The 13,484-nt window shown below is 45.5% G+C and overlaps 1 long non-coding RNA gene across 1 annotated transcript; it reads right to left on the bottom strand.

Moving 5' to 3' along the window:
• Positions 1-1,378: 1,378 nt before the first annotated feature.
• Positions 1,379-7,168, bottom strand: LOC119565244. Its single transcript, XR_006283497.1, has 5 exons — positions 7,116-7,168; positions 5,420-5,490; positions 4,241-4,329; positions 2,981-3,124; positions 1,379-1,790 (listed from the first exon to the last, which is right to left on the bottom strand). It is a non-coding gene; the product is annotated as an uncharacterized LOC119565244 (long non-coding RNA).
• Between the last annotated feature and the right edge of the window lie 6,316 nt (positions 7,169-13,484).

The following is a 13,484-nucleotide window of genomic DNA, read 5'->3' as shown; positions in this document are numbered from 1 at the left end:
AACCCAGACTCTTGTTAACCCTCTCTTTGTCATTATTGTCTATAAAATTAATTGATCCTCCTAGCAGATATTTTCATCCTCTGTATTTATAGCTAATGGGGAATTATTTTCACCATTTGCTTAATTTCAGGTGTGAATTACCCAGGGAGAATTTTTTCCATTTACAGTAACTCCTCACTTAAAGTAGTCGCAGTTAACGTTGTTTCGTTGTTACATTGATGATCAATTAGAGAACATGCTCGTTTAAAGTTGTGCAATGCTCTCTTATAACCTTGTTTGGCAGCCGCCTGCTTTGTCCACTACTTGCAGAAAGAGCAGCCCGTTGGAGCTGGTGGGGACTTGGAACCAGGGTGGACCAGCAGGCTATCAATTGCCGGGCAGTTCAGCTGTTTGTGCCACTGCCATGTGCTGCTCCTGTCCTCTGCCTTGGAGCTGCTCCCAGCAGCCTCCTGCTTGCTGTGTGTGGGGGGTACAGGGGGACTAATGTCAGGGTGTCCCCCTTGCTCCTGCCCCCACTTACCCTATCTCGATAGAGCTGGGGGGGGGCACAACAGGGCTCAGGACAGAGGGAGCTTGCTGGCAGCAGCTGCTGTCTCAACTTGCTAATCTACTTAAAAGGGCAATGTACTTAGAGTGGGCTCAGCGTACTTAAAGGGGCAATGCTCATGTCTCTCTCTCATACACACACACAGGGTGTGTGTCTCTGTCTCTCTCTGCCATGCTGTCTCCCCTCCTTCCATTTGTGCTGCCTTGTAGAGTGTTAGGCTACATTAACAACAACGTGTTAACCCTTTCAGGCTCAGCCGAGTGCTAGTTCATCATTGAGCAGTAAGGCATCCCCTGGGACATATCCCACCCTCTTCCACCCTCTGACTTCACCCCCTCAACCAAGCTTCACAATCATCACTGCTGTGTACAGTATTAAATTGTTTGTTAAAATTATACTGTGTATATATATAGTTTTTTCTGGTGAAAAAACATTTCCCTAGCACCTAACCCCCCCTCTTTACATTAATTCTTATGGGGAAATTGGATTAGCTTAATATTGTTTCATTTAAAGTTGCATTTTTCAGGAACATAACTTCATCGTTAAGTGAGGAGTTACTGTATCTCTTTGGATTCAACGAAAGTTTCAGATCTGAATTAGGTTTAGGAACAACCATGTTGCTCATCTCAGAATGTTCTCTTGCTGGTGTCTCACTTTTACCACATGCCTGATAGAACATTCAGTGTAAACCCATCCTGCTATCAAACAGCTGGCCCATACCCAGAGGTGGCCCGTCCTTGTCTCTTGGTTTGTTGTATCTCAGCCTCTCCCCATGATGAGCCCTTGAAACTGCACAATTCATCTGGCAAGAAAAGCTTCCACTGCTGGGCAGACTTTCAGAAGGGATTTAATAAGAAAAAGGCACAGATTCAAGCTAAAGAAACCACAGGGATAAAAAGGCAGGAAACTTCCATCCTGGCCAATGAATAGGAAATTATACAGAGGATGTTTGTGAACCTTTTTCCACTCACACTTGTATTTCCTATAAATTCACACAAACCCTATAAAAACACCTGCCTTTGTCTATCTACCAGGCAGGGACTGTCTTTGGGCATCATGCCAGAGGGAGCATTTCTGAGAGAAAGAGGAGAAGCTTTTACATCATCACGAGGTTATTTGGCCCAATCAAATCATTTCTGATACTGATCCCCCAAGTCTCCATGTCCCATATCATCATAACCTGTGTCTCCAGGAGGCAGGAACAGAGTTTCCTTCTCCACCCCAGAAACACCTTCACTCCAACCTGAAAATACCAAGCGAGACACATACAGTCAGTGGATCCATTCTGTGGCTATGCATGGCTGCATAGCAAGAGTAGAGTGCACTCTCCAGTATGGGTTAGAATTTAGAAAATGTTCCCTCTTCATTTTTCTGATTGGGTCCATGACAACTTTCAATCCATTATCTCTATCCATATTCTGGAAATAAAACCCTGGATTTCCACACCACTTAAAGTTCCAAGTGACAATTGCAGCTACCTGTCACTTCATGTACAAAACCCAAACACTTACCAGGAAGGAGCTCTTAGTTAAGGACATCATAAAATTCACTCTGCCCTAGCAATGAACATAAGCACAATATTTGTATCACCCACCGCTTTCCGCTTTGGCATCTCATGCCACCCCCAGAATATATTCTGTGTTCCCCAGTTTGAGAACCTCTTCTTTCCAGTACAGGTTAGGAATTGTTCCTCCTTCAGTCTTCTGGCTGGGTCTATGACAAATTCTAATCCATCATCTCTATGCATAGTCTGGAAACTAAAACCTTTGGTTTCCAGACCAGCTAACACAGACAAGGGCCAGCTGTAGCTACCTCTCACCTCATGTACAAAATCCAAGCACTTACCAGCAAGGAGAACTTAGTAAAGAACATCATAACTTTCACTCTGCCCTAACAATGAACATAAGCATCAAGTACTAAGCAATGCACATTTCATCACCACTGCACCTCCCCTGGGGTGGCTGATGGTGTCTCTGCTCATGGCCCAATAGGGAGGGGAGGGGAGATTTTGGACAAGGACAATGCGCAAAGCCCAACTTTTACAGGACATGTGACCGGCTCTTTAACAATTGTGCGGCAGTAACAGGACTTTGGTTCATAGGATTCTGCCCAAAAGATACACGTGCAGTGAAGTGGTGGGAATCCAGCACATCCACCGTGTGGCAGCCACACAAGCATTTGAACCTAGAGGCAGAAGGATCCTAGGTATCTTGCTGGTTTGAGCACGAAGTACCACCCAGCAGGGACCCCTGCTGTTCCTCTCCCCATGGCAGGCACTGAAGCCTCCGCTTTGAGGGAATGGGGAGATGAGAAAAGGAGAGTTTGTCTCACAGGTGTTGGGTTGGCCAGGGCTGTTCCCTTGCTGCATACCCCACATTCCCAGCCCTCCCACTCTGCAGAGACAGTGTGAAGTGCAAACAGTTCTCCACTCACCTGTCTGTGAATCCATGTCCCTGTCACTCGCCCCAGCGCCTTGCTTATCATTCTGCCCCAAACCAGGGTCACCTTCAGAGTCAGACACTTCTCTGGCATCATTGTAACCATCCCCTGGGATATCTCCAGGCAGGGCAGGGGCATCTGATGTGAAGTAATTAAGAGAATATTCACAGTGAAGACAGAAATAAACTATAAGCTGCAGATGCACCAGCTACACTGGTCCCTGGGGATCTCTCAGCACTTACCTTCCACCCTCAGAGCAGTAAGAGGAGCCCTCCTCTGGAACCCTCAGACTGGGGGATTTCACATTGATTGATACATTTCAATAGCTGGTTGAGAGGATCCTAGAGCTCCCAGATGACAAGGGGTGGGGGAAGAGGTCTAGAAAGGGGTGACTGGGATCTAGTCCAGAGGGATTGCTCCACAAGGCGTTCTGTTACAATAATTACAAATAGAAATGACTTGGAATTGCCCAGAGCTTGTCCCTGACTTCCTAAACTTGACATTACTTTAAAATGTCTTTCAATGCGTTCTCCTGATAAAGTTTACCCCATAAAACTGCCATCAGTCTCCAACGTACTGACACCACTGGGAGCTGAGCCAGCTAATAAGGGCGGGACATGGACCTTGGGTGTAAAATCTCTATGTCGTCCCGCCCCGGCACAGCGTGTCTGACACAGGTGTGTATAAACTGCTATAGCCACATGTCAGGAAAGGCTGACAGGGAACACTGCTGCACCGTACAGGTCTCTGCTTCGATGTGCCCTCTTCACAAATAGTGAGTAACCCTAGTGCTCATGGCAGTGAGGATCACAGGTCAGTGACCTGAGCCAAGTACCACGTGGGCAGCTCCTGAGCAAACTGCTCCTTCAGTCCCTGCAATGGGCCTCTGTCATGACCTAGGACACCACACACTTCCCTACCCCTGGGCCTCCACACAGCTCTTGTAATGCACCTGGTCAGCGCCCCCAGCATTTTGCCAATAGACAATACTGGTGGGCAATGTTCCCTCTAATTTTTGACAGGCTGTGTGTGCAAAAAATTTCTTCTGTGCAAATTTTTATGTGCGCGGTGTTTCGCCATGTGCGTGGGGTTTAGGATCTGTGTGCGTGTGCACACGTGCACAGCTTAGAGGGAACAGTGCTGGTGGGTGAACTTTGTGGTTTTCTTAACAAACCCTATTGGCCCTACTGGGGAAACATATTTAATTTTTCAACAGGGTGACTTTGCTTCCAGAAGGCGGATTCACTTGCTCACCTTGGCCGTCTGGAGTCTGGGGACGTCGTTCAAGGCAGGATCCTCCATGCTATTGTAATCCAACTGAGACCCCCCTGGGGAAGCTCCCTCTGGAACAGCAACACCACACTCAGCCCAGGGCACCAGCAGCGTCTCTTCAGTGCAGGTGGCCCTGATATCTAGAGCAGTTTATCATGACATGTGAGACGGGAAGTCAGAGGGGCCCAGGGTGAGAAGGGCACTAGTCAGAGAACTACAGTTAAAACAGGAGTCCCAGAAATAACTAGGGGTCATTCCTGTCCTTGCAGAATCCAGCAGCAGCTCCTTTATGTGTTTCAGTGGGAGCAGGATCTGGGCTTGTGCTGAGATAACAGGTTGGAACATGGGCGCTGTCAGGCCAGAGACAGTCTCTGAATCCAGCTGATCTCCTGTTACACTGGGTGGGGGAACCTTCCCGCTGCAGGAATTAAAGCTTACGCTGGGAGAGCGCTAGCCTGATCCTTTGTGAGCTCCTGCTTTCCACTAGCCTCCCAGGAACCCAGGGCTCAGCTTGGCAGCACTCCAGCTTCTCAGCCGAACTGGCTCATCTCTCAATGTCTCCTCCCCCAGGCACAGGCTAAACTCCCAAAGGCCCAAATTAATGGATTCCCTTGAGAGCAGCTGGGGTAGAAAGGCTGCTCTGTTATAATTAGAGATGGGGCCAGGCCACAAAGTTCAGATCCAGGGTTTTGCTTCAGCCTGTTATAGCGACAGGTGCCAGCCCCAAAACTGAGATTCAGATCTGGGGTCAGAATCTGCAAATCCCCCTCCCCCAAAGTTCTGGTGGGTTCAGATCAGGGAGTTGGGCTGAGCCCATCTCTAATTATAACACAAGACAATCTTCCCTCTCTCTCTCTCAGGGGTGAGAGACGAGCTCTGCTGGGCATTGACACCTTCCACCAAAGAGACTGACCTGTCTCCTCCAGCTCCTCACCTGGGAGGTCACTGGGAAGCCACTCAGAGGGATCTGTGCTCAGGAGATGGTCATAATGTTCCCATCCTGAGATTCTGACAAAAATCCTATTCAATGGATTAGACCCAACTGTGTAAAATGGGGATCATGTTTGGGGAAATGGCTGCGACTGCAGAAAGTGTAATAGAAATTCAGTTTCTCTACCCAGATTTGGGTCTCTCGGCCTGAGTCTGCCTCTCCCCCATTACCTTGTTCTGATCCAGATCGTTTTCCCTCTCGCTGTCCCCAGTGTAATACTGCAGCTTCGTCACTGAGTCATCTGAATAGGAGACTGGAGAGACGAGAACCAGAAATTCATCACAGTGAGAAACAGCAGAACTGTGGGACTGGGAACACATCCGGGCCTGGAGTGTATTTCCGGTCTCAGTCTATTCCTTCTTCCACAGGAGATGGTGAACTCCAGCACTCTGAGCGGTGAGAGGCTGACACAGACTCCCAAGAGAAAATCTCCATGTTACTGGGGTAAATGTGCCTGAGTGGGATGATATATATCTGACCTGAATATACTGGGGTGAGTGAAGGGCCCGTCTCGGGCTGCTGGTCCAGGGAAGTTCCACAATGGTCCTGGGCTCCTCAGCCACAGAAGGGACTCCTCCTGCTTAAGGGTAAATACCCGACTCCCCATGAATTAGTCTATCAGCTCTCCATGGTTTTTTCTAGTTTACGGCCAAGACAGGCCAGAGCAGAGTCTGTGATTCACTGTAACATCTTGGCAGTGGTGGCTGGGAGGATGCCTGAGCATGTTCCCAGAGCCCACAACAGCAGAGCCCTGGACAGGATGTTCCCATCAGACATTAGGACGAAATGGCACAAAGGATAACTTGGGGCCATGCCTCAAAGTCATGTGGCTCTCCTGGGCTGATCTCTCTGCTCTGTGGGCAGGAGGGAGCTGACCCAGTAGACCAGTGATTGCAGTGGGAGGAGGCACAGACTCATCCCCTGCTCCAGTGTTACAAAGCAGTTTTTAAATGATAGGTTAGCCAAGCCCAGACAGTTGTTTTTCCTGACTCAGAACTGATTACATTCCACAAGGCTACGGGATGGCAGATGGACATTAACTGTCCCGAGAATTGGGTCTCGCAGAGTATTGTGGGAAGGAAAGCCAATTTCCTTCCATCTACATGAGTAACTGCTGGTCTCCCACTGACCCATCTCCCACAGCTAGACTTGGCAAAAAAACAGATGGTTTTGTTCTCTGGCCATTGTAAAGAAAAGAAAAATAAATGTTTTAGTATTGAGCCAAAAATGATATTTTTAGAAAAAAAATTTGCAAATGGAAATATAAAAAACATAGTTTCATGTTGAATAAAGCCATTTGGTGTTCTTTTGGACATTTTTGTGTATATATATTGTTAAGGTTCCTTTCCCACTCTGAACTCTAGGGTACAAATGTGGGGACCTGTACGAAAACCTCCTAAGCTTATTTTTACCAGCTTAGGTTAAAACTTCCCCAAGGTACAAACTGTTTTCCTTTTTCCCTTGGACTTTATTGCTGCCACCACAAAGCATCTAACAGATATATAACCAGGAAAGAGCCCGCTTGGAAACGTCTTTCCCCCCTTTCCTAGGGAAGGCTTGATAAAAATCCTCACCAATTTGCATAGATGAACACAGACCCAAACCCTTGGATCTTAGGAACAATGACAAACCAATCAGGTTCTTAAAAGAAGAATTTTAATAGAAGAAAAAGTAAAAGAATCACCTCTGTAAAATCAGGATGGTAAATACCTTACAGGGTAATTAGATTCAAAACATAGAGAATCCCTCTAGGCAAACCCTTAAGTTACAAAAAGACACAAAAAACGAATATCCATTCCAGCACAGCTTATTTTCTCAGCCATTTAAACAAACAGGATCTAACGCATATCTAGTTCGATTACTTACTAAGTTCTAAGACTCCATTCCTTTCTGTTCCCGGCAAAAGCCTCACACAGACAGAGAGAGCTTTTGTTTCTCCTCCCCTCCCCCTCCAGCTTTTGAAAGTATCTTGTCTCCTCATTGGTCATTTTGGTCAGGTGCCAGCGAGGTTATCCTAGCTTCTTAACCCTTTACAGGTGAGAGGTTTTTCCTCTGGCCAGGAGGGATTTTAAAGGTGTTTACCTTCCCCTTATATTTATGACATATATATAATTTTTATAAATAAAATTAAAGGAAATTTCTAATGGAAAATAATGTCAAACTGAAAAAACAAAATGTTTTCTTTAGAAAATATTGAAATGAAATGAATTGTTCTGTGTGTATTTAGAACAATTGGGTGAAATTGACAGGAATTTGTGAAATGTTTTGGTATCTCTGAATCTGCATTTTTCACCAAAATATTTTGTAATGAAGACTTTTGACCAGCTCCAATGACAAGCTCACAGGGCTGAAACTGCAGTGATTTAACTCTGGGTCAGGGCCTCAGGTGGACAGGGCATTAGATAGCTGCTCCCTGTTAAGAGTGAGACCCACAGACCTGAGCGACTGAACATCTCCTGCTTCTCTCTCATCAGGTTATAATCAATCTCCTCATACACAGTCTCAGAGAAGGGATTCAGGGGTCTTCTGGAACCTGAAAACAAAGGGCAGGGTTTGCACAGGGTCACTGAAACCAGAGACAGAAACACTGTTAGCTAATCCAACCCCTTCCCCTGGGCCCAGTGCAAGCCTGAACCCTAGAGCATGCTCCCACTGCTCTCTCCAGGCTGGATTTAAATGAGCCAGGTGATGGGGACAATGTTCCATTCCACAAAATCCCTTTGACTGTGGCTCCAAGGGCTCCTTCACTGTCAGGAAGCTTCCTCACATTCATCTTAAATGTTCCCTTTTTAATCTATAAGCAGGGTGTGAATGAGCTCTCCCCTGACAGCTAGCTGGAGTGGGGGAAGACTTTAGGAGCAGACTGTATTTCCATATGCACACCTACTCTGCATAAGTATCCAGCAGACAGAGTGGTGTTGCCCAAAGTGATCAACTTTGGCTGTTGTTCGGTAACAAATCACTTTAGTACTGAATGCAGGGGTAGTGAAAGGTTGTTATCCTTATTGTATGTGTAAAGGGGAGCAGAACTGTGCTTAGCCTGTCCTGATTGAGGGGGTCACCCTCAACTGAAAGGAACTCACTAAGCCAGGGGCTCAAATGCCAGACCCCTGTAAAAGTAAGTGGGGGTAGGGGGAACAGGTGTCCCTGCCAGGCGGGGGGGGGTGTCTATCTCAGCAGCTCAGGCAAGCTTTAACCTACTCCTCCCCACTGTTCAAAAACAGAGCTAAGTAGGACTACATTAGGAGTCTTCTGTTTTGTTAAGTACTCACTAGAGCTGAAATCACTTTTTGTGTGACAGTTTCTGCCTATTCTGCTTTGGTAATGAAGTTCCCCTACTAGGAGTTGACAATCGCTGAGAACTGAAAATCACTAAGAGCTGGGGGGAAACCTGAAGAGACTGGCCTGCAGATGTCACAGTCAAGAAACAGGTAGCAGCAGAATATGATTGTGTGGCAAGTGGCTGGCAAAGTAGGGAGTAGCTGGTGGGGTGGCCAGCCAAAGCAAGTGCTCAGATGGTGGAGCAAGCTAGGTGCCTTCTTCCCCTCTGCCCCCCCACCCCCTGAGATGGGAGGTGAACTTACACAGATGCACATCTGAACCCTGGGTCCTCACTGACAACCACTGTGAGTGGGGTATGGTGAGGGAGCAGAGAGGGACATGGTAAGGGAACTTTTGGTTGTAGAACTCAAGAATATGAGGCAGAAGACACTGCCCATGCACTCTTTGGTTGTTGTCCTGCTCACAGTGTAGGTTTATTAGGGAATCCTGCTTGTGGCATTTTCACTAATTAAAGCCAAGTGACTTCCCGCCTTTCAATAAAAGTTTCTTTCCCACTCTCAGATGCTGTGCTTGTGAATGGGGAAGTATTACCTCTCAGAGGTGCTCAGGGGTGGTGTATAATTTTTCCAGGTTATTGGGTGGGGGCTTGAGCCTGTTTTGTGTTGTATTGTTGAAAAGGAACCCCTAGATATTGAACCCGGCCCTGGTTGCTGCTGACTCCACCTGGCAGAAGGGTTACGAATCTCATACCATTAATCCTGGTTATTCCCCTTTGGAGCAGCTTAAATACTTCTTGCTGGTGATTACACCCATTTACAAAATGGTGATAACTTTTTTTCATAGAGTTTAAGGCCAGAAGGGATCACTAGGACATCTAGTCTGACCTACTGTATAACACAGGGCACTGCATTTCACCCAGATACCTCTATGAGCCAGAAGACTCAGTTAAACTAAAGCATTTCAATCCTCAGGAGAATAAGCTATTGTGTGCCACAGGCAGAAAACAGGAGGGAATAAGATATCACCAATGCCTAGTGCCCCTGCAGTGGCAGGGAACTGATGAGATGAGAGATGACAACATAATCCGGGCAGGTGATCCATGCTCCGTGCTTCAGAGGGAGATGATAATCCCCCAAGGTCCATTTTTGCAAATCTGACTCAGGAGAAAATTCCTTCTTGACCCCAAATCTGGCAACTGGTTTGACCCTGAGCAAGTGGAAAAGACACACCTGCCAAATATCTTAGAAAGAGGTTTCTCTATACCACCTCAGAGCACTGCTCCATCCCATCCAAGGTCAAAGCTCCCTCTGTAGTTAATGTCTGATGCTTCAGAGAAGGGCAACAAATAAAACAAAAAACAAACATGGGGGCTTCACAGAATTCCTTCCTGACCCCAGTAGATGACTGGCTGAAGCCCTGAAGCATGAGATCTGATTACAGTCATTATCTTACTGCAAAGTAGAGAATGTTACCTGTATGTTGACGGCAATCCCGTTCTCTACCTTCTTTCCAAGGACTTGGTAGTGAATGTTTGTACAGTGTTTTATAGATGTAAAATCCTCTCCAAGTGCCATCCATGAGTATAATACAGTATAATGCTCCTTTTCCGCATTTCTCCTTCCTAAGATTGTCCTTTTTACTAGATCTCTCTCTTCATAACTATTTACCACAGCTCTATTTTTAGACACTTTTTTCCCCTGACAATATTTCCAGTCTCTCTAGGTCTCTTTTCATTATATCTCTCCTCGCTGATATTCAGACTCTGCCCCGTGACAGATATTGCAACCCCACACAGTATGTTTGGGAACCACTATAATAAATCTAAGAATGGTTTATGTACAATTGTGTTCTGCTGCATGTGGCAAGCTTACGACAGCTCCTCCAAGAAGAAAAAACAGTGGGGGGTTTAAGGTGAATCACTGAGGTTGTAAACAACTCCAGAAAGGTAACAGCCTTCAGGATGGTTTACACAGACTGGTTCCAACTGAGTTACCAGAGACCAAGAGACAAAGAAAGACTTCTGATATGAAAGGCTGAATTTAAACAGACTCAGGGTCTTCATTTTGATACAGGAAATGCACAGGACCTTCTGCCCACAGGGATCCCAATGCTGAATGGTTAGACTCGTAGACTTTAAGGTCAAAAGAGAACACTATGATAATTTAGTCTGACCTCCTGCACAACAGGCCACAGAATCTCACCCACCCACTCCTGTAACAAACCCCTGACCTATGTCTGAGCTACTGAAGTCCTCAAATTGTGGTTTAAAGACTTCAAGGTGCAGAGAATCCTCCATCAAGTGACCCATGCCCCATGCTGCAGAGGAAGGCGAAAAAACCCCAGGCCCTCTGCCAATCTGCCCTGGAGGAAAATTCCTTCCTGACCCCAAATATGGCGATCAGCTAAACCCTGAGCATGTGGGAAAAACTCACCAGCCAGACACCCAGGAAAGAATTCTCTGTAATAACTCAGATCCCACCTTATCTAGTGTCCCATCACAGGCCATTGCGCATATCTACCGCTAGTAGTCGAAGATCAGTCACTTGCCAAAATTAGGCTATCCCATCATGTCATCTCCTCCATAAACTTATCAAGTTTAGTCTTGAAGCCAGATAGGTCTTTGGCCCTGTCAAGGTTCCTTCCCCACTCTGAACTCTAGGGTACAGATGTGGGGACCTGCATGAAAACCTCCTAAGCTTACTTTTACCAGCTTAGGTTAAAACTTCCCCAAGGTACAAATTATTTTACCATTTGCCCTTGGACTTCCACTGCCACCACCAAACTTTATCTGGGTTCCTGAGAAAATGTTGTTTGGAAACGCCTTTCCCCCCAAAATCCTCCCAACCCTTGCACCCCACTTCCTGGGAAAGGTTTGGTAAAAATCCTCACCAATTTGCATAGGTGACCACAGACCCAAACCCTTGGATCTTAAAACAATGAAAAAGCATTCAGTTTTCTTACAAGAAGACTTTTAATAGAAGTAAAAAAGAATCACCTCTGTAAAATCAGGATGGTAAATACCTTACAGGGTAATTAGATTCAAAACATAGAGAATCCCTCTAGGCAAAATCTTAAGTTACAAAAAAAGACACACAGACAGGAATAGTCATTCTATTCAGCACAGCTATTTTCTCAGCCATTTCAAGAAATCATAATCTAACACATACCTAGCTAGATTACTTACTAAGTTCTAAGACTCCATTCCTGTTCTGTCCCTGGCAAAAGCAGCATACAGACAGACACAGACCCTTTCTTTTTCTCCCTCCTCCCAGCTTTTGAAAGTATCTTGTCTCCTCATTGGTCATTTTGGTCAGGTGCCAGTGAGGCTACCTTTAGCTTCTTAACCCTTTAGAGGTGAGAGGATTTTTCCTCTGGCCAGGAGGGGTTTTAAAGATGTTTACCCTTCCCTTTATATTTATGAGAGGCCCCCACTGCTCCCCTTGGAAGGCTGTTTACTCCTCTGATGGTTAGAAACCTTTGTCTAATTTCAAGTCTAAACTTCCTGATGGCCAGTTTATATCCATTTGTTCTTTTGTCCACATTGGTACTGAGCTTACATAATTCTTCTCCCTCCATGGTATTTATCCCTCTGATATATTTATAGGGAGCAACCATATCTCCCCTTAGCCTTCTTTTGGTGAGGCTAAACAAGCCAAGCTCGTTGAGCCTCCTTTCATAAGACAGGTTTTCCATTCCTCGGATCATCCAAGTAGCCCTTCTCTGTACCTGTTCCAGTTTGAATTCATCCTTCTTAAACATGGGAGACCAACACTTCACACAATATTCCAGATGAGATCTCACCAGTGCCTTGTATAACAGTACTAACACCTCCTTATCTCTACTGGAAATACCTCGCCTGATGCATCCCAAGACCGCATTAGTTTTTTTCACAGCCATATCACATTGGCTAGCACATAGTCACCGTGTGATCAACCAATACTCCGAGGTCCTTCTCCTCCTCTGTTACTTCCAAGTGATGCGTCCCCAGTTCATAACAAAAATTCTTCTTATTAATCCCTAAATGCATGACCTTGCCCTTTTCACTATTAGATTTCATCCTATTACTATTACTCCAGTTTATAAGGTCATCCAGATCTTCCTGTATGATATCCTCCTTCTCTGTATTGGCAATACCTCCCAGCTTTGTGTCATCCGCAAACTTTATTAGCACATTCCCGCTTTTTGTGCCAAGGTCAGTAATAAAAAGACTAAATAAGATTGGTCCCAAAACCGATCCCTGAGGAACTCCACTGGTAACTTCCTTCCAGCCTGACAGTTCACCTTTCAGTATGACCTGTTGTAGTCTCCCCTTTAACCAGTGCCTTATCCACCTTTCAATTTTCATATTGATCCCCATCTTTTCCAATTTAACTAATAATGCCCCATGTGGAACCGTATCAAATGCCTTACTGAAATCAAGGTAAATTAGATTCAGTGCGTTTCCTTTGTCTAAAAAGTCTGTTACCTTCTCAAAGAAGGAGATCAGGCTGGTTTGGCACGATCTACCTTTTGTACAATCATGTTGTATTTTGTCCCAATTACCATTGACCTCAATGTCCTTAACTACTTTCTCCTTCAATTTTTTTCCCAAGACCTTGCATACTACAGATGTCAAACTAACAGGCTTGTAGTTACCCGGATCACTTTTTTCCCCTTTCTTAAAAATAGGAACTATGTTAGCAATTCTCCAGTCATACGGTACAACCTGAGTTTACAGATTCATTAAAAATTCTTGCTAATGGGCTTGCAATTTCATCTGCCAGTTCATTTAATATTCTTGGATGAAGATGATCTGGGCCCCCTGATTTAGTCCCATTAAACTGTTCAAGTTTGGTTTCTACCTTGGATGTGCTAATATCTACCTCTATATCCTCATTCCCATTTGTCATGCTACCTTTATCCCTAAGCTCCTCATTAGCCTCGTTAAAGATTGTGGCAAAGTATTTGTTTAGA

This window comes from Chelonia mydas, chromosome 1 (genome assembly GCF_015237465.2).
Source record: "Chelonia mydas isolate rCheMyd1 chromosome 1, rCheMyd1.pri.v2, whole genome shotgun sequence".
NCBI lineage: Eukaryota > Metazoa > Chordata > Testudines > Cheloniidae > Chelonia > Chelonia mydas.
Note: the sequence above shows the minus strand (reverse complement) of the source record. Positions and strands in the feature narration are given on the sequence as shown.